This window comes from Marmota flaviventris, chromosome 12, assembly GCF_047511675.1.
Source record: "Marmota flaviventris isolate mMarFla1 chromosome 12, mMarFla1.hap1, whole genome shotgun sequence".
NCBI lineage: Eukaryota > Metazoa > Chordata > Mammalia > Rodentia > Sciuridae > Marmota > Marmota flaviventris.
Genome location: NC_092509.1, coordinates 46,007,450 through 46,033,560, shown reverse-complemented (window position 1 = coordinate 46,033,560; position 26,111 = coordinate 46,007,450). Strand labels below are relative to the sequence as shown.

Below are 26,111 nucleotides of genomic sequence, written 5' to 3'. Positions count from 1 at the left end.
CCTTCTCAATTTCTTCTGGTAGGAGCTTCACTGCCAACTTTGAGGCTTCCCAGTCACATCATTTACAAGTAATTCTCATCTCCAGAGTTACTACAGTTTAGATATGAGGTGTCCCCCAAAAGCTCATGTGTGACATTAGGCAAGGAAGTATAAAGGTGAACTGAGTGGGTTATGAGAGCTTTAACCTAATCAGAGTATTAATCCACTGACATGGATTAACTGGGTGATAACTGTAGGCAGGTAGAGTCGGTAGAGGAAGTAGGACTCTAAGGGTCTGTCTTTGTGGTTTATACTTTGTCCCTGGTGATCAGGGCCCTCTCTGCTTCCTGGTAGCCATGTCCTGTGCTGCTTCCTTCCACCACACCCTTCCACCATGATATTCTGCCTCCCCTCAGGCCCAGAGCAATGGAGTCAGCTGTCTGTGCACTGAGACCTCTAAAGCCACGAACTAAATAAACTTTTCATCCTCGAATTTTTCTTGTTAGGTCTTTTGGTAACAGTGACAAGAAAACTGACTAAACCAAGGAGTTACATTGGATCCAACTAATGGAGTCTTTACCTGTATTTCTCACCACTTTTACATTATCAAAAGTTGGAACATTACCTAACATATTATTAGTAACAAAATCAAGGTAGGCCAGGATTTCTAAGGAGAGGGAATCTTCCTAAAGGCAAATGTGGCAGGACTTATAGTCTTCTTTATGAGTCTTTGGCACCATTATGTCCTGGCTAAATGCTTAAACTAGAGTTCAACAAATGCCATGGGGCAATAGAAAGGATATAAATCAAAAGGGGAACATGAAATTAAATAATCTGGTTTATAAAATCACATTATTTCATTTTCAAATTGACGTCTCTACATGCTTGGCTCCCCACAAAGCTTTTTTTTATTCCTGCCTTGGCAGGACAGTGGACATCTTTAATTCTGCCCCTTGGGAAGACCACAAGGATTGGTAGAGTAAAGCCCATAAAGACACAGGGGTTGCTTCTGGTTCTTATCCTAGGGGCAGCTTCAGGGTTCCATTTTACTTCTGAGGTCTCTCCTCTTCCTTTTCAGTATAGAGATGACCTCTCCCTTCTGAGGGAGATCCATCCAGACCATGGACTCACACAGCCCCAACCTAGGTCCTCCACAGGACAAACATCACACTCCAACAGAGAAAGCCTGTAACACACAAAAGGGCACCTCTCCATCAGAGGAGGGGCATGGTGTGGTAGTACACAAGGCTGGATATAGATTTTTAAATGGAAATCAGGAAATGGAGAAATCATACAGCCGTGTGAATGGGACTTTACGTTACCTAGGAGACATTTATGCTCTTCTTATTGTAAAATAGGATAGATGATATTGTTTTGAAAGGTCACAGAGATTCTCAGACCCTCTGAGTTGGCTGCTGAGCTCTTCCCTGGTCAGGCTCTTTCCCAGCTGATTTGTCGCTTGATAAATTATGAAAATATGGCACCAAGCAGCACCCTCAGCATGAAAACGAAACGATGGGAGTCTAGCTGCTCTTGACCTGGGAAGTTCTGGGGAGGTCTGTTCTCAAGATGGTGTGCATTTGTTTTAAGTTGACCTCAAGATAATAAAAAGACACTTCAAAATATTAGGCTGCTGTTGCTTCACTGATCAAAAGAAGAAAGGAGTTGTTTTTAATGTTTAATCTGGTTTATACCACGGTGGTGTTGCAGATCTGCTTGGACCAGTTATTTTGTATCCTCAGTCAACATATCCAGAAATTGAAAGGGTCTGATGCCTGAAAAGAGAACAACAAAGCCCCCCAAGCTGGAGTAAATCTGACACCAAAACAGATTGCAGCAATAACAAGGGGAAAAAAAATCATTAAGCCAGACATGTTTGAAATATGGGGACTCGCTGTGGACCACAATGAAGAGCCATCAGACAAAAGCCTTCAGTGTCTCTATTGTAAAATCAAAGCTCTGGTTTATGAGGAGACTTTGAACATAGTTGAAGTAATAGGTTCATTATTCTGGCTAATACCCACTTTTAACTACGAAACAATGTTAAAATGTTAGGATTCTTTGGAGGTATGAATGAACAAATACTGAGTTTCCATGAAAATTTTAGGGACATGTTTTATTTTTTTCCTATTAAAAAATCCAGTCATTTCTTAAATGTGGTAAATCTCAAATGTGTTCCCATAGAAGTAACCGGGTACTATATAGTGATTTCAGACAGTTAACTTTAGGAATAAGTGTTATGGCCCAGAATCAGAATGTAATGTTAGCTACAGATATATAATGTAGGACCCACCATGAATCAAACTAGAATCAGGTAATAAATACTTGTTCTTGAAGTGGTCCAAAAATGAGAGTCATGAAGTTTTCACTATGTCTTGAAAGAAAGTATTTCTTAAAGATTGTTTCAAAGTTTCAAAGGTTGTTTCAAAGACAACCTTAGTTGTGCAAAAATTTGACAGGTGAGGAGTGTACTTAATGCTTTGGTGAGAGGAAATCAGGAAAATAACCTTGCCTAATTAGACTTTCCCTTAAAAGAATCTGTACAATTAAAATAGTATGCTAACAATAACATAATGTTAGTAGAAGAAAGATATTTTAGAAAGAACTTGTAATGACCAAATTCAAGGAATTGCTTGGCAGTTTATTGAAAAATTGTTCCTGTGATTATTGTGGAAAAAAGAATCAGACATTATGATCTTTAAAATTTCTTTTTATATGTTTCTGTGATAAGTTGTTAGCAAGGCACTATTTTAAATAATTGGTTATTAAACAAAACCCTATGTTGTACAAGAAAAAATATATGTAATATCATTTTTAATAATCTTCAAAGAACCATTAGGCAAAATATTTAGTTTTACCAACACAGGACCCTATAAGGTTTATAGGTCAGACGTATTGCCCTTTTTCACAGGATTTTAAAAAATGTAAGCCTGTGACCTGCCTAAAAGTGGGAACTGCTGGTAGTAGGAGTCAGTTCTTTCCGCCTTGGATCAGTGCTAAGTTTTGGTGACTGAAGAACATACTTTTGGTTTTAGGTCTTTTATTTTTGGTAATGGGGATTTAACCCAGAGGCATATAACCTCTGAGCTACATCTCCAGTCCCTCTTTTTTAAATTTTTTGTTTTGAGACAGGGTTTTGCTAAGTTGCTTAGGGCCTTGCTATGTTGCTGAGGCTGGCTTTGAACTTGCAATCCTCCTGTCTTAGCCTCCTGAGTTGCTGAGACTACAGCTGTGCGCCACCACACTTCACTGGTCTTAGGTCTCTTGAATGAAACTCGAAGCATTAAAAATATTCATGTCCTAGAGGCTGGAGTTGTAAAGCTCAGTGGTAGAGCATGAAATTAACATGTGTGAGGCTCTGAGTTCAATCTCCAGCACCAAAAAAAAAAAAAAAAAAAAAAAGTTGGGGGGTCTAGTAGTTCCATGTTACCAAAAAAAATCACTGTTATTCTTTGACATTCCCCAATGAATGAATGTAATATCATTTTTCATTTCAATATGCAAATTCTATGCACCACTCTATATCCTATCTGTGTAATTGTGTTGTTCGTTTTATTTGCATTATATTTCACCCAGAGGGGATTCTTAAGTTGTTTTATGAACAATTAAACTTATATTTCATCATTTATTGAGCATTTGCTGAAAACAGGTGAGGTTGGCAAACAACTGAGAATGAGCTCCAGGTATTTACGAGCTTTTAAATAATGGGAATTCTCATTATGAAAAGGATTTTTGGGGAATTATCTTTTTGTTTAAAGAGGTTTTATCTAATAGGCAGAAAGATATATCCAAGTAAGAAGTTTGGGAAAACGTAAGGTGATGCTTATTTGGGAATCAAATAAAGTCAGTGTGGGATCAGTCATCTAGGAGTGAAAACTGATGAGAATGAAAAGGTGAGATCTGTGAACCCATACCAGCATTTACAGCAGCTGGTCCCCATTCTGGCTGCATTGTAGAAGCATACTCATAGATTAAAATCAGATAGAGGGACAGGACTTTCTCCCCAGGGCCTCTGGCTCAGTTACCTGGCCTAGGAGCGAGGCATCAGAAGTTTGTAGGTGCTTTCCAAGTGGTAATAATGTGTAGATGGGGTTGAGAACTATTGCTGGAGAAGTTAAGAAGATGAAGAGGAACCTTCAAAGGAGAGGAGAGATGAGAAATAAAGAAGAATGCATTTTGGAAGCCAAATGCAGAAACCGTTCAGAAAAGGGGCATTGTTCAGCTGTGCCAAGTTCTGCTGATGCAAGGAAAAAAGATGAAAACAGGGACTATCCATTTTGTTGGTGTGAACTTCATTGCTGACCTTGACAAGGGCAGTGACGATGGAGCTGTGACAATGAAGGTCAAAATGGAGTAGATTCAGGACAGGATGGAAAGGGGGCAAGTCAGTATAGACAATTCTTTACTTTTGTTACATAGGTCAACAAGAATATGGAGAGGGATCTAGAAGGAATTTTAGAGTTAAAGATTTTTTTTTAAAAGATGGTAAAAATTGCTATATGTTTGTATGCTAATGGAAATGACCTAGTAGAGAGGGAAAAATCAGGAATGAAGTTGGACAGAAGACAGTTGTAGGAGAAAGACTTTACATAGACAAAGAAGACAAGGTTCACACAAAAGGAGGGGTCTCAGAGAGAAGGGACAACTCATTGGTTGAAACAGGAAGGAAGGCAGCACAGTGGAGGGGTTGGTGGGAGGTCCCAATGGCAGCAAGACCATCAGTTGCACATGAGCAGAAGGAAGGAGGAATTGGAGGTCTGAAAAGAAAGAATATTAAAAATAGTCACCTTTCAGGGGTGGGAAATACGGTTGAGTTGATGGGCAACATTAGGGGCTCCTTTGAGCTGTGTGTCCATAGGTTTAAGAGAGATCAGTCAGTGCGGTTGGTTGACTTTCTCCGTAAGTCCCACTTCTTTGAGCACAGATGGAGAAGGAGGCAGAGGGTGGAACTGAGCTGGGCTTGTTTTTTTTTCTTTTTCTTTTCTTTTTCTAGGTGAGTATGATGAAGGAAAAAAATGGAAAAACAAATGGAGTGTATATGCTAGGGAATATGTAAAATACCACACACACCATGGAATCTTATCTCTAGAGGGAAGGACGTGAGAATATGAGAAAGGAGATAGACAATGAAAAGTTGGTACATCAGTGAGTCTGTGGTCTTAGTGGGTCAGAACAGTTATTGGAATGAGATATGAAGGGAGGCGGCTGGTAAATATAGGGAGTGAGGTATTAGAGGAGTTTTTTTTCCTATAGATGGGAAAATCCCTGTTCATCACAACAGGAGAAATGGTGAAGAGATAGTGAGCCAGGAGCTTAACTCTTCAAGGAGTGAAAAGGAATGAATTGAAAGTTTCTAGCTGACAGCCACAAAGAGGGCAGAGTATCTGAAGTGCTCTATAGGTCTAGCCAGATGCTGAACTCTTCAAAGGAGCAGGGCACTTTCATGAAGGGGTCACAATAGTCTGGAAGTGGCATCGAGGAGGAAAAGGGACACCTTTGTTCTGCTTTCAGCCTGAAAGGGCAAGAGATGTGGGACAAAATAACTATTTAGGCTTTCTTCGAGCATGAAGGTAAAGACAATATTTAGAGAAGAGGTAGAGAGTACTGGTTTTTGCTATTACTGACCTGGGAGATTCAGAAGGCAAAGTGAATGTATTGGTGGAGCAGGGACAGGTCAGAGTAGAGTGGTGTGTTATTATTTTGTTGCTGTGACCAAAAAACCTAACAAAAACAATTCAGAGGAGGTGAAGTTTATTTTGTCTCACAGTTTCAGAGGTTCAGTCCATGGTAGGCTGAGTCCATTGCTTTGAGTCCAAAGTGAGGCAGAAAACCAAGGTGGAAGGATGTGGCAGGAAAGTACTGCTCATCTCATGACAGCAGAGAAGCAGAGAGAAGAGACCAGGGAAGGGGCCACAGGGAAGAAGAACCCTTACAGCACAAGTCCCCAGTGACCTACCTTCTCTAGTCAGGCCCACCTGCCTACATCACCTAGTTAATCCATTCAAACTAGAATGGTCTGATTAGTTTATAACTCTGATAATCCGATCATTTCACCTTTGAACTGTTCTGCATTAACACAGAAGTTTTTGGAGACCACCTCATATCCAAACCATGATAGGTGATTAATGGAGGTGCAAGAGAAGAGGGCTAGGTGATGAAGAATGATCTTGGGCCCTGTGGTCACCAAGAAAAACATTCATTTTGTTAGTACATGACATTTCTTAGTTCTGACATTTCTTAAGGGTATCCTGATACTCTGTTCTAATTGGAACATGATTCTAGGATTATGGTGTCTTGAATTGTGGTCATGAATTAGTGACTGTGGGGAGAGAGGATTTTCTTGTAGAATTCTTTGGGTGCCTTGCCCAGGGTAGTAGCATGGCTATAAAAAGGCTTAATATCACATAAGAACACTATAGAGCTTTGAGGAAGTGTTTTAATTCTTTCCTTTTGCCAAATTCTCCTAGGTGAAATTTTGGGTAAAGGTTTTTGATATTGTCATGGCTAATGTGATCAACTCTCCAACAGTCATTCAAATAATTATAATCAAATGATTAGCTTAAGCCAATCATGGAATCTGCAATTCATACATTGACTGGTTTAAGAATAGGCAGTGGTTTTGAGAAGTCTATTGCAGGGGTGGGGAGGTAGCTCAGTGGTGATCTCCGAGCAGAATTCTAAACTCCTCTGTGCTAGTCACCTTTCCATTTCTGTGATAAATAACTGAAATAAATCAATTTACAGGGAGAAAAAAATTTACTTAAAAAAATTTTTTTCAGAGGTTTCAGTTTATGGTCACTTGGCCTTGTAGCTTTTGGGCCTGTGATAAGACAATACATCCTGGTAGGAGCACTTGGCAGAGAAAGCCTGTTGACTTTGTGGGACATAAAGAAACAGATGAAGCAAGGGAGTTTCCAATATCCTCTCAAAGGCCCACCAATGACCTAACTTCCTTCCTCTAGGCCCCACCTCTTAAAGGCTCTACCATCTTCTAGTGGTGCCTTTGACACATGGGCCTTTGGGGAGCACTCCAGAGCTAAACTATGGCATCCTTCAAAACTATTTAAGAAAGAGATGAGTCCTCTTGTTTTTCTAGATGATTTTAATTGGGAGGCCTAGCATAGTCTCCACCATCTTATCTCAGTCTGAGGTTCACGCCAATACAGAGAGGAGACTGAAGTGGGAAGAAGTGCAAAGAAGGGGAACTGGAGACCTGACATACCACCTGACATACCATTTGGAGGTTGTGCCCTATCTCTGGACTTCTTGATTACATGAGATAAGATACTTCCTTGTTGTTAAAGCCACTTTTAGTCATGATTTCCTGATACAGGCAGCTGAAATCATCCTAAATCCTACTAATCCTAAATCCCGAAAGATTGCTTTTCAGAAAGCTATGGTTACCTCATACCCACTCCATGAAAATATTTTACAATAAAACCAAAATGACATTTGGTTGTGGGCATATATGTTAATGAAACATTTGGTCCAGATTTGGCTGATCAACTTTTGTGGCTGTGCATAGATCAGAGGCCCAATAAATATTTGTTTGCTGCAGTGGATACAGTCTCAGGAGGGAGTTGGCTTTGTGGCTTTGGCCCTTAGGGTGGAGGCAGGCTGTGTGAAGGTGCTAATGTTGAAGGCAGGGTTATTTTTTGATGGATCACAAATTGAATCTAGTTCCTGCATATCTCTTGAATCATTCCTCTCCATCCCCACCACAACTGCCATTGTTTGCATTGTTAGTCCTTGTAAGGTCCTCCCTAGATTCTCACTAAGACATTCTAACTGCTTGTCTTTAGAGGACCACTCCAAGCTGCAGGCACACAGCCTCAGTCCCCAGCAAGTTGCTGGTTGTGTCTTTACAAAAATAAATCAATGTGGTAAGCTCATTCTTCTAGTTCTCTGGACCCTGAGAATGAATCTTTGGGTTCTCCATACTTTAGGCCTTTGAGCTGGATATAGTATACACTTAATACTAATGGATGGGTAAATAAATGGAGTAACTATGTAGTATAGACATGGTTGTCGGAAAAAAAAAATACACATTTTTAACTATGCTAGGAGAGGGGTGGGAAGTCGGAGGCCTGGGGACTAAATTACACTGTGTCTTTTAGAAAAATGTTTTGAATATTTTGGTTTGGATCTTGAAGGTTCCCCAATGTTTCGTGTCTTAAATGTTTGACCCCACAGCCTGAGGCACTGTTGGAAGGTGGCAAAACCTTTAGGAGGTGGGGCCTAGGGAAAGGAAGTTAGGTCATTGTGGGTATGCCATTGGAAGGGGATACTGGAATCTGGCCTCTCTTCTTCTCTTTTTGCTCCCTGCTGTCATGAGGTGAGCAGTTTCATTTGCCACATGTTCCCATCATAATGTGCTGCCTCTCCACAAACCCAATAGCAACAGAGCCAATTGATCATGGATGGAATCTTCTGAGATCATGAACCAGAGTTAACCTTTTCTCTTTACAAGTTGTTTATTTCAGGTATTTTATCACAGCAAGGGAAAGCTGACTAATAAAAATAAGGCATAGCCTTAAGAAATTAGTGTATTGTATATGAAATAATCTGGCTTCTAGGCTCATTCCTAAAGAGCAGTACCTACTTGGGACCCGCTCAGGTTCCTCCCTTGAATGGCTGTCAATTTGGCTTGTTCTGTATCTGGCTTTTATGTACCTGCTTGCTGTGCTAACCTTTAGCTTTAGAATGCTCCAGAGCTTACAGAGCTCTGCTTTTATGTGTTCTTGGTCTAGGCCTCTATGTGTTAGAAGATATCACTGCTCCAATTTGGGGAGTGTAGGTTGCATTAAAGTTTGGTCCTTTTTGTGCCCATATTCATCCTCATTTCCTGTAGTCAGTCAACATTTGGGAACTCTAACTTGTACTCAACCTTGATTTTTTTTTTATATATTTAAAATTTTTTTTTAGTTGCAGATGGACACAATACATTTATTTTATTTACTTATTTTTATGTGGTGCTGAGAATCGAATCCAGTGCCTCATACATGCTAGGCAAATGCTCTACCACTGAACCACAGCCTCAGACCCTCAACCTTGTCTTGAGAACTCCTCTTACTTTTCTGGGTTCTTATTTACAAAATAAATTGGACAGATGATCTCTGAAATCCTGGGTAATCTGCGATTATTGGGAATTTATTCTGAAATATCTCTGAGTGTTACTTGTCCCTTACCTCATGGATCTGGAACCAGGTTGGAGGGTATTCTTGCAGGAAATTGATCTGACACGAGGGATAATAACCTGTCACCCTTCTGCCAAACTTTAGGGCCCAGGGAATTTATGAAATATTAGAGCAAACTCCCTTAACTTATGGTTCTGTGTCAGCTGTAAAACGCTCACTCAACACTTGGTACTTTTCATTAAGATTAAAGAATTCTCAAGTGCAAGTGACAGCACTTGTTGATATATGATTATAGTCATAACACTGCTTTTTTGTCTTCAGAAGAATTTTGCCTGGTTGTGGCTTTAACCTGACATCCAGACAACAAAGCTCCCTGATTACATTTAATAAGAAAATTTAATAACCCCCTTATTGAGCATTTTGGCTGCAGCCATAGACTAACCTTTAATAAATGAAGCTCTAGCTGCCACACAGCCTCAAGACTGTTCTCCCTGTGATGAATGTGTCTATGTCTGTGTGTACCCGAGGACCCTGGGGGCTGGGAGAGTCCCACTGTGGTTGGAACAATCCCTAGGAAACCAGCTTGAACTGAATTGAGGATGCCAAGACACCAGGAATGATTTCCAGGGTTCAGAGCCTCTGGATTTCTATCTTCCATTAAATTATAATATGTGGAAGGAACACATTTCCCCAGATATTTAAAAACTAGACACATCTAAACAGCAGAATTGTTCCATAAAGGTTTCTTTACAGTCATCTCTTTAAAAATTGAACAATAGTTTACTGTGGGTCACCGTATTTGCAGGGAGGAAAATGGTGGTGGTATGATTGAACACTAGGTGTTGTCATGCAAACTGACAATATGGTTCGGAGAAAAATGGATGAAACTATCCTTATTTCATGTTGTGACTATCTCATAAATATTATGAAACAATGCTCATTTACTATTTGCCAGAGGATAGTCCAGGTGTATAAGCTCGAAGACAATTTGAATGAGAATAGATAATACTGCTGTGTCTTTCCAAGGAATTATTGTACTACTCTTCTTTTGGTTCAATTAGATGAACTTACTATACATCCTTCTACATGATTTTGTTATAACTCCTCCCTGTAGATTTATGAAAATTTTGATTTTCTATCATTTTTGCTTATTTATTAAATTAATGATGGTTTCAAAGATCTCTTAAAGCCCTGAACAATGAATGAATGATGCAAATTTGTATTTCTTTCAGGTTATGTTGGGCAAATACAAAGTGTGAATTACACTGAGTCTCTCTTATTTAGGGTTTAATATTATTATTTTTTCCCCATATTCAGTCAGTTTTATGATTGACACAGAATGACCATAAGCACTTATTACATGCTGCAGGTTATTTGTGTGATACATGATATATATTTATTAAGAAGTTTTCATCTACCTAACTGCATATATACTATACATACATATGCTGAGCATCCCTGATCTGAAATTCTGAAAAGCAAAATTCTGAAATATAAAACTTTTGATTGCTGATATGATACTCAGAAAGTTTTGGATTTTGGAGTATTTGGGTTTTTAGATAGGGATGTTCACCTGGCAAAGTCCATGGCAGTATTCCAAAACCCCAAAACCTCCAAAAATCTGAACTACTTCCATCCTAAGCATTTCAGGTAAAGCCTACACAACCTATATACTCATACATATTTTTACTTATTTTAACAAAATCTTATGTCACTTCTTATGTTAATCTTATGTGCTGTGCTCTAGTAAGTGACTTTGACCATGATGCATTTCCTTCCAGGCCTCTGTACCCATATGCCTTTCTTCTGCTCTCCCAGGTAGGTGATCAAGTGAGTCTTACAGAGAGGCCAGGACAAAGGTTCTTTAATGTGGGGAGAACAAGTAAGAGTTTAAGAACATTTTCTCAGTAAGCCCTGTCTTTACGAGCTGGGTAGTCACCAATGAAGGCAGTGTCTGGTCCATGTGGCAGTTTGCACATATGTGCCTATGGTTTGTCATGGATCCAAGGTGATTGCTGAGACTGGATAGGCCCTGGAGCGTTGCCTTCATCTTTACAATTCTTCCTATGCACGAGCAACTGTAGCAAAATCTGTTGAACACTTCTATGTGATATGAAGAGACAATCAACAGATGTTGTCCAAATTCCATTTTTTGGTCTCTGTCAAGCATCGTCACAACTTGCAGTAGAGTGAGGCAGGAAATCTGGTGATGCTGCAGGTCTGCATATTAGAGTGAAGGCAATATGAGATCAGTGGAGATAAATTTGTGACAGCTCTTCTGTCTCTTCAAAGTTCACTATCTGTATGTAGCACATGGAAATAAAATGAGCACGTATTCTGGGTTCCAGTGTTACCCTGTCAAGGACTTTATGACTGTCATCCAAGTAATTGCATCTGTGTCCAGTTAACAACCAAAATGAAAATAACACCATCCAGTGCTCAGACATGTTCAGACCCACTTATTTTAGCAGCATAAATGTCCCCATTCCACTGACTGTCCTAACAATCTGCTCTTCTCCCACTTGGAGGCTGGGTGGGTTAACTGCCTGTTGAACCTGTCTACACTCTCGGATTTGACCGTTCCCTCAAGCTGTTATCAAAGATTCATCCTTTCTCCCTGCCCCTTTTGACTTAAAAATCAAATCAAAACAAAACAAAACACTTTCATTCCCTTGTTGTAGGACCCCCCAAAGTCCAGCTGTCATGAATGAAGAGGGCTGGTTGGGAGTTAATATGCATGAGGGAGAAAAAGTTCACTATCTGACAAATAAAAGGAAAAGTGTTCTGAAGGCATCAGGCAACTTATCTTTGAATCTCTGAGATACTGTCTTAGGACTGTGGAGCATTTAAGCCCAGACAGAATTGTCTGAAGTTACTAAATGAAGCAGTCCCCTACTCACTGTGACTCAAACTGTTAGCACTTCCTTTCCTCTGGGATCCAGCCTGTTGTGGCCTCTTTAGTGTTAGTAGTGGCTGCGCAGAACCTTGCCAAGTCCTTAGCAACCCATTCATGAGCACCATGGGGCATGGGAGGTGCGCAAATGAGAGGCTAGTCAGCGGGGCAAAGTGGCTCCCCCCTACCAGCACCTTCCCAGCACCTTCCCAGCTACCCTGCTGTTTATTAAACAGCCCAGTAAAGAAAGCGTGGAGGGGTGGGGGGAGCAGTCCTCCCTTTTTCACAAGTTGCCAGAGTGATTTTGTCCCAGTATTTCAGCCTGGAGGTGGCTGCAAGAGGAATAATGAAGCCAGACGTGCCAAATGGACACGAAACAGTGATTCCACAGTGGATATTTCTTTGTAGTTAGGTCCTTTCTTTATGGGCATGAACACTGAACTTGAGTTTATTCGAGTTGAGGATTCCAGAGATCCACTGGATCAAGAGCGGGGTCTAAACGGATGAGACGAAAGCGGTTTTACTTCAGTTTTCTTCAGGATGAGAAACATCAGATACATGAACAAACTGGCTAAACATCATATACGTGATCAAACTGACTAAAATCACATTGTTTTATCATTAGCTATTTACTAATGATGCATGCTTGATGGCTGCAGCAATGGAGATATTGAAGCAAAAATTGTCAGTATTTTCACATACACACACACACACACACACACACACCCTAAAAGCAGCTACATTTTTACAGATTAGCTGCTTAAGTGGTAAAGGGCAGTTAGGCTTAATTAATGTGAATTTAGCCCCGTAAGTTAATAAACTCTCCCATGGGGGCTATGAACTGAGGGGGTGAAAGGAAGTTGTCTATTTAATAGCTAATGAAATGGCTCCTGCTTTTTTACAGTAGTATCATTTAATAGCTCTTGAATGCTAATGATGAAACGCCACTTTTAATTCTTTTGTTTTGTTCTTTATTTTCTAAAAATCTTCTTTTTTAATCAAAAAGATTGAAGACAATTCTTTTTTTTTTGCTCTGTGAAATGAACAAAAGCAATTCATTACCTTTTATAGAATATTTGAGTTTTTTTTAATTTTTGACTTAACTACATATTATTTCCCTTGTTGCCTATAACTCAAACAATAAATACAATCCTTATTGGATTTATTGGATTACCAAGTCTGTGACTGTGTTGCATACTGATTTTGAACTATTATTTTAGCTAAGATGAACATTCCACAAAGAGCATAGTGAAAGCCCAGGTTCCCTGGCCCCTGGGACCATTTTTGGTAATGACTGAAGAGGTCAGGAAGCATCAGTGACTTTGGGTTTCTTTTCTTTCTTTTTTTAAAAAAAAAAATTTTTAGTTATAGATGGACACAATACCTTTATTTTATCTTTATATGGTGCTGAGGATCGAACCCAGTGCCTTCCACGTGCAAGGCAAACACTCTACCACTGAGCTATAGTTCCAGCCCAATGACTCTGGGTTTCTGTACTTAATATTTCAAAAAATTAAGAAGCTTCCTAATTTTCTACTGAGCAGGGAGCTTAAAACATTTTGCATTAAAATTCAGTTGAATTTTCTCTTCAAAATCACTTTAAAACTTTTTTTTTTTTTTTACAGTACTCTACTGAGATGAATTTAAATGTAGTAAAGTGAAAAAAAATCTAAGGTATAAAGTGTGACAACTTCATATGTATGCATGCAGCCATGTGACCATCACACATTTCCATGTTTTTTTTTTTTTTTGTCAATGTCAGGTTTAATAACAAAAAAGAAAAGGGTCGCTCATCAGGTGGCCAGATCCTTTCTCATTCATATTCCCAAACCCCAGATCCTTTCCTAGCCTCATAAGTTTGAATACAGTTATAGTTAGTTGGGTCAAAGACTGACATGAAGAAACATCATCCCTCAAAGATATTTATTATAGCTCAAAAAAGGAGGCAAAACTCAGCACCTTTTTCATTACCAAAAAAAAAAAAAAAAAAAAATGTAGAAAAACTTGATAAGAAAAAACTAAATTGCTCTTAAAGCTGGAAAGCAGATCTTAATTCTTCCACATGAGTAGATACCTTCATAACCACAAGCTGAGTTCACTACTCATTCCCTCTCCAGCTCTTCTTGTGGCTTTTCTTAGACCTTTCAGGAGATTTTGAATGGCTCCTATGTCTGTGACTTCGGTGATGACCTAGGGACTTGGAGCCAGATCTGTGTCATGGATCTCGGGACCTGCTCCGGTGAAGTCTTGGACTGTTGCTCCGATGGATGCCTTTCTCGGCGGGGTGAGGGGCTTCGTCTTCTGGGAGACAGACTCCTACACCTCCTATAGAGCAACGTTGGAGAGCGACCAGCTTGTCCAAGTCTCTTAGCTTCTGCGGCGGTGGCAGATGATGGCCCTCTTTCCAACTTCTCATCATCTTCTTTCTCCTCACTGGACTCCACATCATCCATGTCCTCTTCTAGAGCACTAACTCGAAGTTCCAGTTGCTCAGCTCCCTCTAGCACATGTTTCTGTAGCTGGGGCAAATTATATCACAGACTCTCACTGTGCAACAGTTCATCAATAAATCCATCCACAGACATCGGTTCGAACTCCCTATTTCTGTCTGGCTCTAGATTCTTGGATAGTGATTGTACAGAGGCTGCAAGGACTTGTGCAAGGCTGCAAGGACTTGTGCGATCCACGGCAGTGCCTGTCAGTCCCATGTCAAGTGCCCCCGACATGCACACAGACTTGAAGTCTTCATTTTTTATAAATCCTACAGTGATATCCTTTTCAAGTTGAATCTGAAACATCTTCAAGGTTAAACATAAAAAGGGAGTTGGTTGTGTTTCCACCATGGACGCCACCCACAAACGGTAACTCCATGGCTTTATCCACTACGATTCAGCGGAAGTCCAAACGCTCTTCTTTCCAGTACTTAGACTCATAGATTCGTGCCCGAATGATCTTCTCCACTAAATACTGAGGGTCGGTTCCATGGAAGCGATGCGCATCCTTCACTGTATGGTTCGCCATTTTAGAAGGTGTTTAGTTCTGTTTCCGGCGGGTCCTTTAATGCGTCATATCCGGTTTAAAAAAATTGAAAGGGACGGAGAAAGGTGAAGGAGATCTCTTTAAACTGCTTAGGCGACCTTCCATGTTCTTCAGCGGAGTGTGGTTCTAGTCTTTTAAGACAGTTTTTTTTTTTTTTTTTTTAATAGCATGGCACTTAAAAGTGAATCAAAAATTTTTACTAAATATACTCAAACTACAGAACTAATAATCTATTCCAATGCTGTAGAAAAAATAGGCTATGATTGGACTTGTTAAGAAATAAGGATATATTGGATTGAGTGAGTTCATAAAAGATTTTGAAGGTCAACTTTTGACTATATGTGATTTTTGTTACAATAGGTCAAAACTGAGGGGAAAGCCTGAATAAGCCCTCTAGAAAAAACTTGCTTGTCTTTAGTTGATTTTAAAAATCACCAACTTTGGAGGTCAGGTACCTGAACAATATGTTATTAGTCTCCCACTAACTGTGCTATAATACCTCTGATGTGTGGGTCATGATGATAAGAGATGCCCAAGCTGTTTTTTTCAGGACCTTGAAGGCCACTTTTGTCTATCTAAAACTGGCTAAAATCACAAACCCTTTTCTTAGGCCTGTGAGGTATGGAATGGGTAATTTCTTTGATGTTGAAGGGTTGAAAACTCCACCCTCAAGACCATACTGATGTCATCATTTTCTGAACTTATGTATTATGAAGAGCTATGAAAATTGAACACAGATGCCCAGACCACTATTTCACCTGTAGTCACCTTTTCATATGCAACTGTTTCTTTATCCCATAAATATCCCTATATCCTATTCCAGGGGAGGCAGGTTTGAGACTTGTTCTTCCATCTACATGCTTGGCTGCATCATTAATAAACCCTTTCTCTTTTGTAAAACTCATTGCTTCAGTGATCAGCTTTCTGTGTGATGGGCAAAACAAGCTGGTTTGACTTTGCCCTAAAGTCTCAGAACAAAAGACTGTCCTTTGAATAGGCTATTTCAGCCTCATGGAAACACACAGTTTATTGCCTTTATTTCTCTCACTTTGTTGTAGATGGGTAAAAATTTTGTCATGGATGCTCATCAAATTTCATAACTTAAAATCATAAATTAAAAATCACTCTTGCTTGTAATCCCAGAAATTTGGGAGACTGAAGCAGAGGATCTCAAGTTTGAGGTCAGCCTCCACAATTTAGTGAGACTCTGTCTCAAAATAAAAATTAAAAAAAAAAAAAGGCTGGGGGTAAAGCTCAGTTAGCTTTACCCTGGGATGAACCCTCCAGGACCCCGCCCAAGAACAAACAAAACAAAAAACAAACATTCTTTTAATGGAATGGTTTAGTGTTTCATTTACAAAGACATTTGGGAACTTGTTTGAATTTCCTGACCCAAAGACTCAGATGGTGGAAGTACTATCTCCTTAGTGTAGAGCATTGTTTACAAACAGAATTATAAGAATTAACATAGATATAAGGGCCTGGTGCAACACCTGGCATGTAGTAAGGGGAAAAATAGGTCCATTCCTTTCTCCCTTACCATCCCTCTCCTTGATCCCACTTCTGAATAGCACAGCTGAGCATGGATAGCTCTGGATGGATCAAGAGATGTCAGACGATAGGGAGAGGTGATTCTTGTCTTGAAGCAGAGGCCACTCTAAGGTGTCAGTGGAGCAGAACATAATAAGTTCGGGGTCTGAAAGATGACTTAGTTGGTGTTTTGCAACATATGCCTTGTTGGCTAACACAGGGAAGGAAGGTCCTAGTGACAGGTGGTGACTGATGTTAGGGAACTAGTGGTTAATAGGAAATAGTTGAGCAATGGAAGTCAGTTGGGAACAGTGAATTGAGTTCAATGTTCATGGGCAACTAAATGCTCTAAGATTGCCGAGTTAAGAACAGTCTAATACTTAACAGATATAGCTGATTGATTATTGATTGTTGACTTTGGGCAAGGACATACAGTCTCTGCTCTGGATTTAGTAAATTGGTTTGGGAAAATAAGGTGCATAGGGAGCACAGGGTGGGTGAGGATGATAAATTTTTGCATGTGATGATGATTACAATAAAAAAAAAATAGGGCCCCTGAAAGGACTATGTTATCTGTGTCTATCTTTGGTGCTACATGTCTTTGGTTCTCTGTGTTTCTAATCCAACATGATGGAGATTTGGGCCTACTTTTTCTTCCATTAGGTGCAAGGTCTCTGGTTTAATTCCTAGGTCCTTGATACATTGAGTTGAGTTTTGTGCTTGGTGAAAGATACAGGTTTGGTGGGGTTGTGGCTCAGCGGTAGAGCACTCGCCTTGCATGTGGGAGACCCTGGGTTCGATCCTCAGCACCACATAAAAATAAATAAGTGAAATAAAGATATTGTGTCCAACTACAATTCAAAATAAATAAATATTAAAAAAAAAGAAAGATACAGGTTTAATTTCATTTTGTTACATGGGGATTTCTAGTTTTCCTAGCACCATTTGTTGAAAAGGCTATCTTTTATGTACGTTTTTGGCACCTTTGTCTAATACAATATAACCGTAGTTATGTGAGTTAGTTTCTGTGTCCTCTATTCTGTACCATTGGTCTATCAGTCTGTTTTGGTGCCAATACCATGCTGTTTTTGTTACTATTGCTCTGTAGTATAGTTTAAGGTCTGGTATAGTTATGCTACCTGCTTCATTCTTCCTGCTAAGGATTGCTTTCGCTATTCTGGGTCTCTTATTTTTCCAGATGAATTTCATGATTGCTTTTTGTATTTCTATGAGGAATGTCATTGGGATGTTAGGAAATATTATGCACATGAAAGGAAAGAATTCCACTTGCTTTGCTTTTTTTTTTTTCTTATTGGATCAACAATAAACCACTTTGGAAGGAGTAGAACTGAAGTAATCCCATCAGTAATTGCAGTTGGGTTTTTGGAACCTCAGACCTAACAACCTCTTTTATATAGTGTGTTTGTCTAGAAACTGGGGCAAGAAAAGCCTGAGTATTTGCTTATCTTATGATTCCAACTAAGAGTAACTTCACAAAAACTAGAAATTGTGCAGGGTAAAAAGAACCCATTTTCTCTAAATTATTAGTAGACAAGAGATGATTGGATGAGTAAACCATATGTGGTAGCCTCCACCTGTAATATCAGTGGCTGGGGAGGCTGAGACAGGAGGATCCTGAGTTAAAAGCAGGCCTAAGCAACTTAGTGAGGCCCTAAGCAACTTAGGGACAACCTGCCTCTAAATAAAATATATTAAAAAGGGGGGTGGGCTGGGAATGTGGCTCAGTGGTTAAGCACCCCTGGGTTCAATCCCCTTTTCTGAGAGAAGAAGAAGAGGAGGAGGAGGAGGAGGAGGAGGAGGAGGAAGAGAGAGAGATGGATGCTTGGATGAGTAGAGAATAGATCGGTCATTGAATACTTTTATATGCAGAACTTTGTATTCAAAAGCAATCCCCAATGTTTGGAATTTGTTTCTGGTATGAGACCTAGTTTTCACACTAATGACACATACTCATTAAAACAACACAACGCAGTTGTGTCCCTGATCAAACAAAAGAATTGTGTTCTTCATGGCTATGGGATGGGGCTTGGGAGGTGACTAACCAGCCTGTGTGGGGGAATCCAACTCCATTTGTACTTATATGCTAAGGGGCCTCCGTGGTAGAAGTCTGACATTGTTTATTGAGGGCAGTGAATTATTTGCAATGTCTGATTTAGGAACCCATAAGCTAAACTGAAGATCACCAAAGTGAAATGAAAAGAGAAACATCTGACAAACAACTTTAACATTTGGGAGCCCTGCAGGAATCTTGGGAATCTGGGGGTGAGGTTTGGGCCTCCCATGGCCTTTGGCCATCCTCCAGTTTGGAAGTGACCATCCTGTCCTGGAAGCACGCTCTCCAGTGACACCATTGCACAGGGTTTGCCCTCTGGAGTCTGTCTCTGGGAGCTGCATCAACATTTTGCATCCTGGTCCACACGGAGCGAGGCCTGGACACAGTTTCCAGGGGCACTTCCGTTTCAGCTTGTTTCTATTTTAAAGCCTGGAGACAATTAAAGACCAAAGTGTAGTGCCAGTATTTTTTTTTTTTTCTTTCCACAGTTTATGCTATTCTTAGAAGCAGTTGGGCCAGTGGTGGGGGAGTCTGAAGGCTCTGGAATCTTTTCTTTCGTGTGGCAACAAGTTATTTTTCCTGCAGAGGCTCGGTGGTGCTTTTCTTGGGCTCAGCAGTGCGGCTGATGCGGCTTGGATGGCTTCTTCCCTGGGAGTGCACAACACTGAGCCCTTTGGAAATGAAGCAGGAGGACAAGGATCAGTGGCAAGCCAAGAGGAAAAAGCGGCACTGGGGTTCCACAGGCTTCATGTATAGCTCTTGAAATGGTGCTTGTTCCACTGCCCTGAACTTTGGTTGGAAGTTCAAATGTGGAAACTGTAGTCATAAAAAATGCGAATTGTATTTTAAAAATTATTTTTAACTGGGTATGAAGCTAAGGCTGCATTTTGGCAAATGGGCTACTTTTAATCCGGTCACATGGAATTTTAAAAAAATATTCACTCAGCCATAGTTTTTTTGAGATTTTACTTTGCATGACCAAAGATGATTTAAGATACAGTTTGTGTCTTTGAGGAGAAGAAATAAGACACACACATGAATTTCTGTCTGGGTAAATTTCAGGGAACTTTAGTACCCCAAAGCATATACTAGAAAACCCATTTGCAGGTGAGATTGAGGCAGGAACAGTCCAGAGGATTCAATGTCAAGCAGTGCCTGCTTCTGTACATGTTTGAAATGCTCCGTAATAAAAATTACAACAGAAATGATAATACATGTTATAAAATAAATAAACAGGAATGAAACTTGTAGGGCGCATCCTGAATGCTACTTTAAGTTAACATTTATGGTCTCATTTATGTATTTGAGAAAATGAGAAAGCCAGAAAATTTATGAGCTCAGTGTTCAACATAGTACAATAGAAAAACAACCACAGAGCTAGCAGAAAGAAAGCAGAAGGAAGGAAATCATAAAGATAAGCACAGCAATTAATGAGCTAGAAAACAAGTAAAAATAAAAGAACATCAACTCAACTTAAAGCTGGTTCCTTGAAAAGAGTGATAAAGCAAGTTTCTGTTGAGAAAGGCCAAGCATGGAGTGGGGGTGTGGGTGGAACTGGGGGTTGGGTGGAAGAGAAACAGAAACTGTCCACTGATGGAAATCTTACAACCTGTTAACAGAATCCTGCAGACAAGTTCTGAGGATGCATTTGGAAACAGAGAAAATGGACAGTTTCCTAGAAAAACATCAATTATAAAAATTGATGAAACAAAAAGCCCAAATACACCTATCATCAGCCAAAGTAAATGGAGTTAACAATTTACAGACTTCCCCAGACTCTCCCTCCCTCCAAAACACATGGGCCAGACACAGCCAAGTGTATAAAATCTTCAAAGAACAGATAAGCACTACTTTGTATAAACTTTTTCAAAGAAGAGAAAGGGTAACTCCCCAAATAATTTTATTTGTATAACCTTGATGATAAGTGCCCCTGAATTCAATCCTCAGTACCCCCCAAAAAACTGAACAAGTAAGGTAAAACAAGGCAATATTATAGTTCAATTATGAACAATGAACATAAGTGGCAAGGATTATCTATGAAATTAATAAACTGAATTTATAAAAATATTTTTAAAATGTATTTTCGACTGCTTAAGTGTTGATCTCAGTGTTGTAACATGGTTTACATTAGGGAAACTGTCAATGTAATTTTCCACATCTGTATGTTTAAAGATATATAAATGTTACTACATTTATATAGTAAATATACTGCTCAGTATATATACTGTATAAATATGTAAATATACTGTACAGTTTTATGTCAGTAAAATATGAAAACCCAATCAAGTTACTGTCCATCTTTGATGGTGAAGATTTAGTGATGAAGTGGGGGTGCTTCAACTGGTGCTAAAATATTTAATTTCTTTTTTAAAAAAAGATACCTACAGCAAAGATTTAGTTCAGGAAAACATTTCTTAGATCCTGTAAGTATTGGTAACTGTTATTTTTTTTGCTGGAATATTATACCACTAAATATGTTTAACTTAAGGGGAAAAAAAAGAAAAGAAAAAAAGCAAAATATAAAACAATAAATTATAACCATTGCTATTCTGTTAATATTTTCCATTCATATTTGCTTATATGCTAAAAAATCTTCAGTTTATAATTTGTTTTGCTTATAAGACAGAAATCCTGAAGGGAATGTTTTCTAAGCTTTGGTCTTCCATCAAATATTCAATATCTGTTGTGATTAATAATTATTTATTTGTTTACTAGGTGCTGGGGATTGAACTCAAGACCTCATACATGCTAAGCATGCACTACCACTGAGCTCTATCCCATGGGATTAATATTTTAAAATTCTTTGTTTTCCACTGGTGTATGTTTCTTGGCAAAAAAAACCCAAAACAGATATTTGAAATAGAGAAAGGTGAATTGTGTCACCAGTAGCTACCATAACTGCATGCTCACATACACACCTTCTCCCTTCTCTTATATTTCCACTTCCTCCAACTTCCCAGGGTCATTGGAGCACTTCTGAAGTTGTGGTTACTGCTTTGTGCTTTCTCATCTCTCTTTAGACTTCACTGTTTTGCCTTTCTTTTAGTTCCCACCATCCAGTTCTCTCCTTTCCTAATGATCTCCAACAGGAGGGACTTATTGCATATATCAGAATGTCTTATCTGATTATTGAGGTGAAGCGTCATGTAAGGGTATTTGCGTATAGTCGTGTTTGTATACATACATCTGCATGTACTAATACTATATAAAAAGGAAAAATTAGCAGTTGGGGGAACATGGCAGGTGATAGGATGCCACAGAAATGATAAATGTGCAGGATGCGCAGGGAGGGGAGCACCCTTCTCTCTGGTGTACAGAGAGAAACAGCAAGGACCAAGGCAAGAAAACAAAACGAAAGAATGGTTTGTTTAGGGTCCTGTAAGTAGTTTGGTTTAGATCCCACTAATTAGGGAGACTCAATTCCCTCCTATTCTATCTCCAGGTGAATAGCTGCCCCCACACCCAGCTCCCAGCTTCTCTTGTCTAGGCCCCACATCCCTTATATCTTCAACATTTTTTTTCAGATGTGTGCTTTCTTTTCTTTTCTGAGAACTTTTTTGTGTCAAGTAATTTCCTCTATTGAGCCAAAATTTGTTTTTCCTGAAGTTTCTTGGCGCTAGATTTTGACACCATAAAGAGCAAGTCTCTTCCACTGGAGAGATTTAAAGCAGCAGTCACGGGAGGGCCTGTCTCTTATGCACTAGCTTTATTTTCTATTTTGAGACAGGTTCTCTCTAAGTTGCTGAGGATTTCACAAGGCTGCCCTCAAGCTCGTGATCCTCCTACCTCAGCCCCCCGAGAAGCTGAGGATTTATGAGCATGTGCCCCCACACCCAGCTCCCAGCTTCTCTTGTCTAGGCCCCACTTCCCTTATATCTTCAACTTTTTTTTTTTTTTCAGATACTGTGCTTTCTTTTCTTTTCTGAGAACTTTTCTGATCATTATTTCCCCTTTGGTGCAGATGCCTCTTAAAATGCAGGTCCATAATGCTTCAGGGCCCAGGCATTACAGAATGGAAGCCCTTCCATCCTTCTAGATGTTTGTGTATCTGCAATCACTGAGATGGTGCTAACTTTAGATAAGTGACTTCTCATGCTGACCTGGGTTTAGTGTTGTGAGGGCATGCTATTTCCCATGTGGTGCCTATGCTAGACCATACCTTGCTTTATGGTGTTGCCATGGGAATTAGACATCACCCTGTGCAGGTGGACTGTTAGAAAGAAGCTGCCCTCTTGGGCTGTTGTAAGCAATGGCCACAGTTGGGCAACCAAAACTGGGATGGATTCGGGTCCTGGTTGCTGCCTCGCCCAGGCACTGGGTATGGTATATAGTACACTTCTCAAGGAAGGGAGCACCCCAGGGCTCCTTTTCAACCATGTTTGTAACCCTTTCTTTCTCCTTCCCTCTTCCTTTTTTTTTTTTTCCCCCGATAAAGGCCCTTACACTTTTGTTCATTATATTTCATTCTGTTGCAGAATGGCCATTTTTCAGTCAGTTTTGCATTCTCATTTGCATACATCTGATCTCTTCTGCTTCCTCTCACCAGAGACTAGATGAACCCTCCTTCTCTTTGTGCTTCTGAATTTGCTTTCCTGAGTTTCTTCTCCGAACTTCACAGGGGAATGGAATTTTTATAAAAACTTTTGTCTGTTTTCCTGCAGACATTAACAGAAAACCTTCAAAATGAAAAGATCCAATGATACAAGAGGTAAAAAGTTAAAGAAACGCAGGGTCCTCACAGACACAGTTCTGGTCTCAAGTTCCTCTAGATCAGTTTTCTCTCTTTTTTTTAAAAAAATATTTACTTATTAGTTCTTTAGGTGGACACAATATCTATATTTTATTTTTATGTGGTGCTGAGAATCAAACCCAGTGCCTCATGCATGCTAGGCGAGTGCGTTACCACTTGAGCCACATCCCCAGCCCCTCAGTTTTCTCTCTTAACCTCTTAGAATTGTTGTCATTCCATTTCCCTGTCCTCCATGTGTGGACTTGATGGTGACCACCCATGTCTGAGCAGGCACTGGGAGAGTCAGACAGGGCTCCCAGTAAACAGCACATACAACTTCTGGGAGCTGACGTTGGCCTACATGCTTCCTCATGTGCTCTGTCTAATGAGGCCATTTCACGGAGAAGTCAACTGAGGCTCAAAGAGGTTGTGTGGTTTACCCTGCTTCTCCCAGTAGGGCTCCTGATTCTAGATACAAGCTTCCCCACCCCCATTAGAACATTTGGTCAATTAAAACTCATTCCAATGGTGGAAAAAAGTGGTCGGCTTGTCAGTGTTAACAAGGATGATAAATGAACCCATCCATTATGGAAACAATCTCAGTATGGTTCAATAGCTCTTTATTTTGGACAGGTGTCAATTTTTTGAGTACAGAATTAAAGAAACGGAGACAGAGTTTTCTGTTAGTGGAGGCATGGAGATAACTTTGGAGTATATCCAAGAGGACAGTTTAGAAAATATTATTATTATTATTATACCTCTGGAGTTTTAAGAAATCTTAAAAGATGGGTCCATTTGAGTCTATTCCCCACCAATGACAAGAAGATGGTCTCCCAGACCCTCACAAGCTGTTGCTGCTTTTCAAGAAAAATTTTCTCTAACTCCTGGAAAACAATCCCCAGTACGGCCGTCAGAGCACAACACCCATAAATGCTTTGGCAGTGTTGTAGGACAGCACTTCTTTGTGTCTTTTACCTGGTTGTGTCCTCTGCAAAGGAGCCATTTGTATTTTTATTCTAATACTGGGATTTGCACTACTCTGCATAGAACAGGTGGTTTTCTCAATTTTAAGATTTTTCTTAGCTACCCTTCAGTCCCACAGTTACTAATACGTGTCCATCCAGCATTTGCCAAAACTAAGATTGACTCTAAGCTGCTGACTGGTCCTTTTCTGGTGGTCCCTCCTCCCCTAAGAAGGTTGCCAGCCAAAGTTCTGAAACTGACTGGTTCATTGGTGATTAGTGTGGTCTTTCTTCTGCTGGTGGCAGGGGAGATCCTGACACTGCCTTCCCTCTGAGTGGCTTTCTTAGGACATAGTGGGGAGAATCATCTTCAACCTTTGGGCCAGTGGTGTGACCTTTGCTCCGCAGAGCTTCATGAAAAGAGAGAATATACTTCTGGTCCTGGTCAGCGACCGCTTACTATGTGGGACAAGAGGGAGGGAGAAGGGATGTCTTTATTGGGTAAATCTGTCACATTTTCATATTTCCAATTTCCCAGCTGTTCATTTGGGCAAATCTACTCTTTGTTCCTCTGTTAATTCATTTGGTTTCTCCTGATCGTATCCATGTCTCCCAGTATTTGTTAGTACAATTGAGACTTCTTAAGTATATTGTGATCCACATACAGTGCTAGATGCTACAAATATTGTGGACAATAAGACCATGCTCAGTATCTTTCAAAGTTTACTTTAAAGAAAACTTATTTTATTTGTTATTTAATTTTTTTCGTTGTTGATAGATCTTTGTTTATTTTATTATTTATTTATTTATATGCAGTGCCGAGATTCAAACCCAGTGCCTCACACATGCCTGGCAAGTGCGCTACCGCTGAGCCCCAGTCCCAGTCCCAGAGTTAACTTTAATGGATGAAACAGGAATCCATTAACTTTAATGGATGACACTGGAGGTAAAGGCCACTTATCTACTATTCGCTTTATTCTCAAAACTTGGTCCCATTTATGTTTTTCTTTAGATTTTAGTTCAGATAATAGCTTTTTTAGGAAGACTTCTCTGTTACCATCTTTGGACATGGGCATACATGTCCATGCTGTTATTTGGCACATTGTGTACACTCCATGGTTTGAAGGAACACCACAGATGGGCCAAAGAATCTGTCCATCTTCTTTGCTATGTGACCTTGCTCCATCCAACTCTCTAATCCTCTGTTCCCACCTCTGTAAAGGAGGACATTACTGGTACCGCATGAGTAGTTAGATAATGAACAATGGGCCATTCTGGTGTTCACTTTATACCCATTACTTAAACATTAGTTTGCTCCTTTCTTCTATCATTTATTTATGGCTTCTTCTACTAAAGGGTTAGTCTATTATCTCTCATTTCTCATCTGCCTGTAAGATATCGATATGTTATTATCATGAAAATAATTAGCTTGTGCATATGTCTTTTTTCAAACAATATTGTAAGTTTCTTAAGAGGTATGATTTTGGCATTCCTCGCTGTGCTCAAGGTAGTAGAGGTTTCTCAGAGTGTATCAATCCTCTGTTTATGTGTCACTAGCTGTCTACGTCTGTCCTGTTTTCCATTATGCAACCCAGAGTCCTTAAGTGTATAATATATCAAACATCCTGGCCACATCCCTTCAGTGTTTGGTATACTGCTGGACAAAGGGGTGTTTGATAAACATTAAGAATGGAAAGGAACTCAAGCTATCTTTCATCAAAGCTTCATGCTTTGTTTAAACATTGTGTCTGGAATTATTTATATGCAG

General features: G+C 39.7%; 1 pseudogene; it reads right to left on the bottom strand.

The window, feature by feature from the left end:
- Nucleotides 1-14,103: 14,103 nt before the first annotated feature.
- On the bottom strand, nucleotides 14,104-15,030 carry LOC114087032 (pre-mRNA-splicing factor 38A pseudogene; annotated as a pseudogene).
- Nucleotides 15,031-26,111: the final 11,081 nt, after the last annotated feature.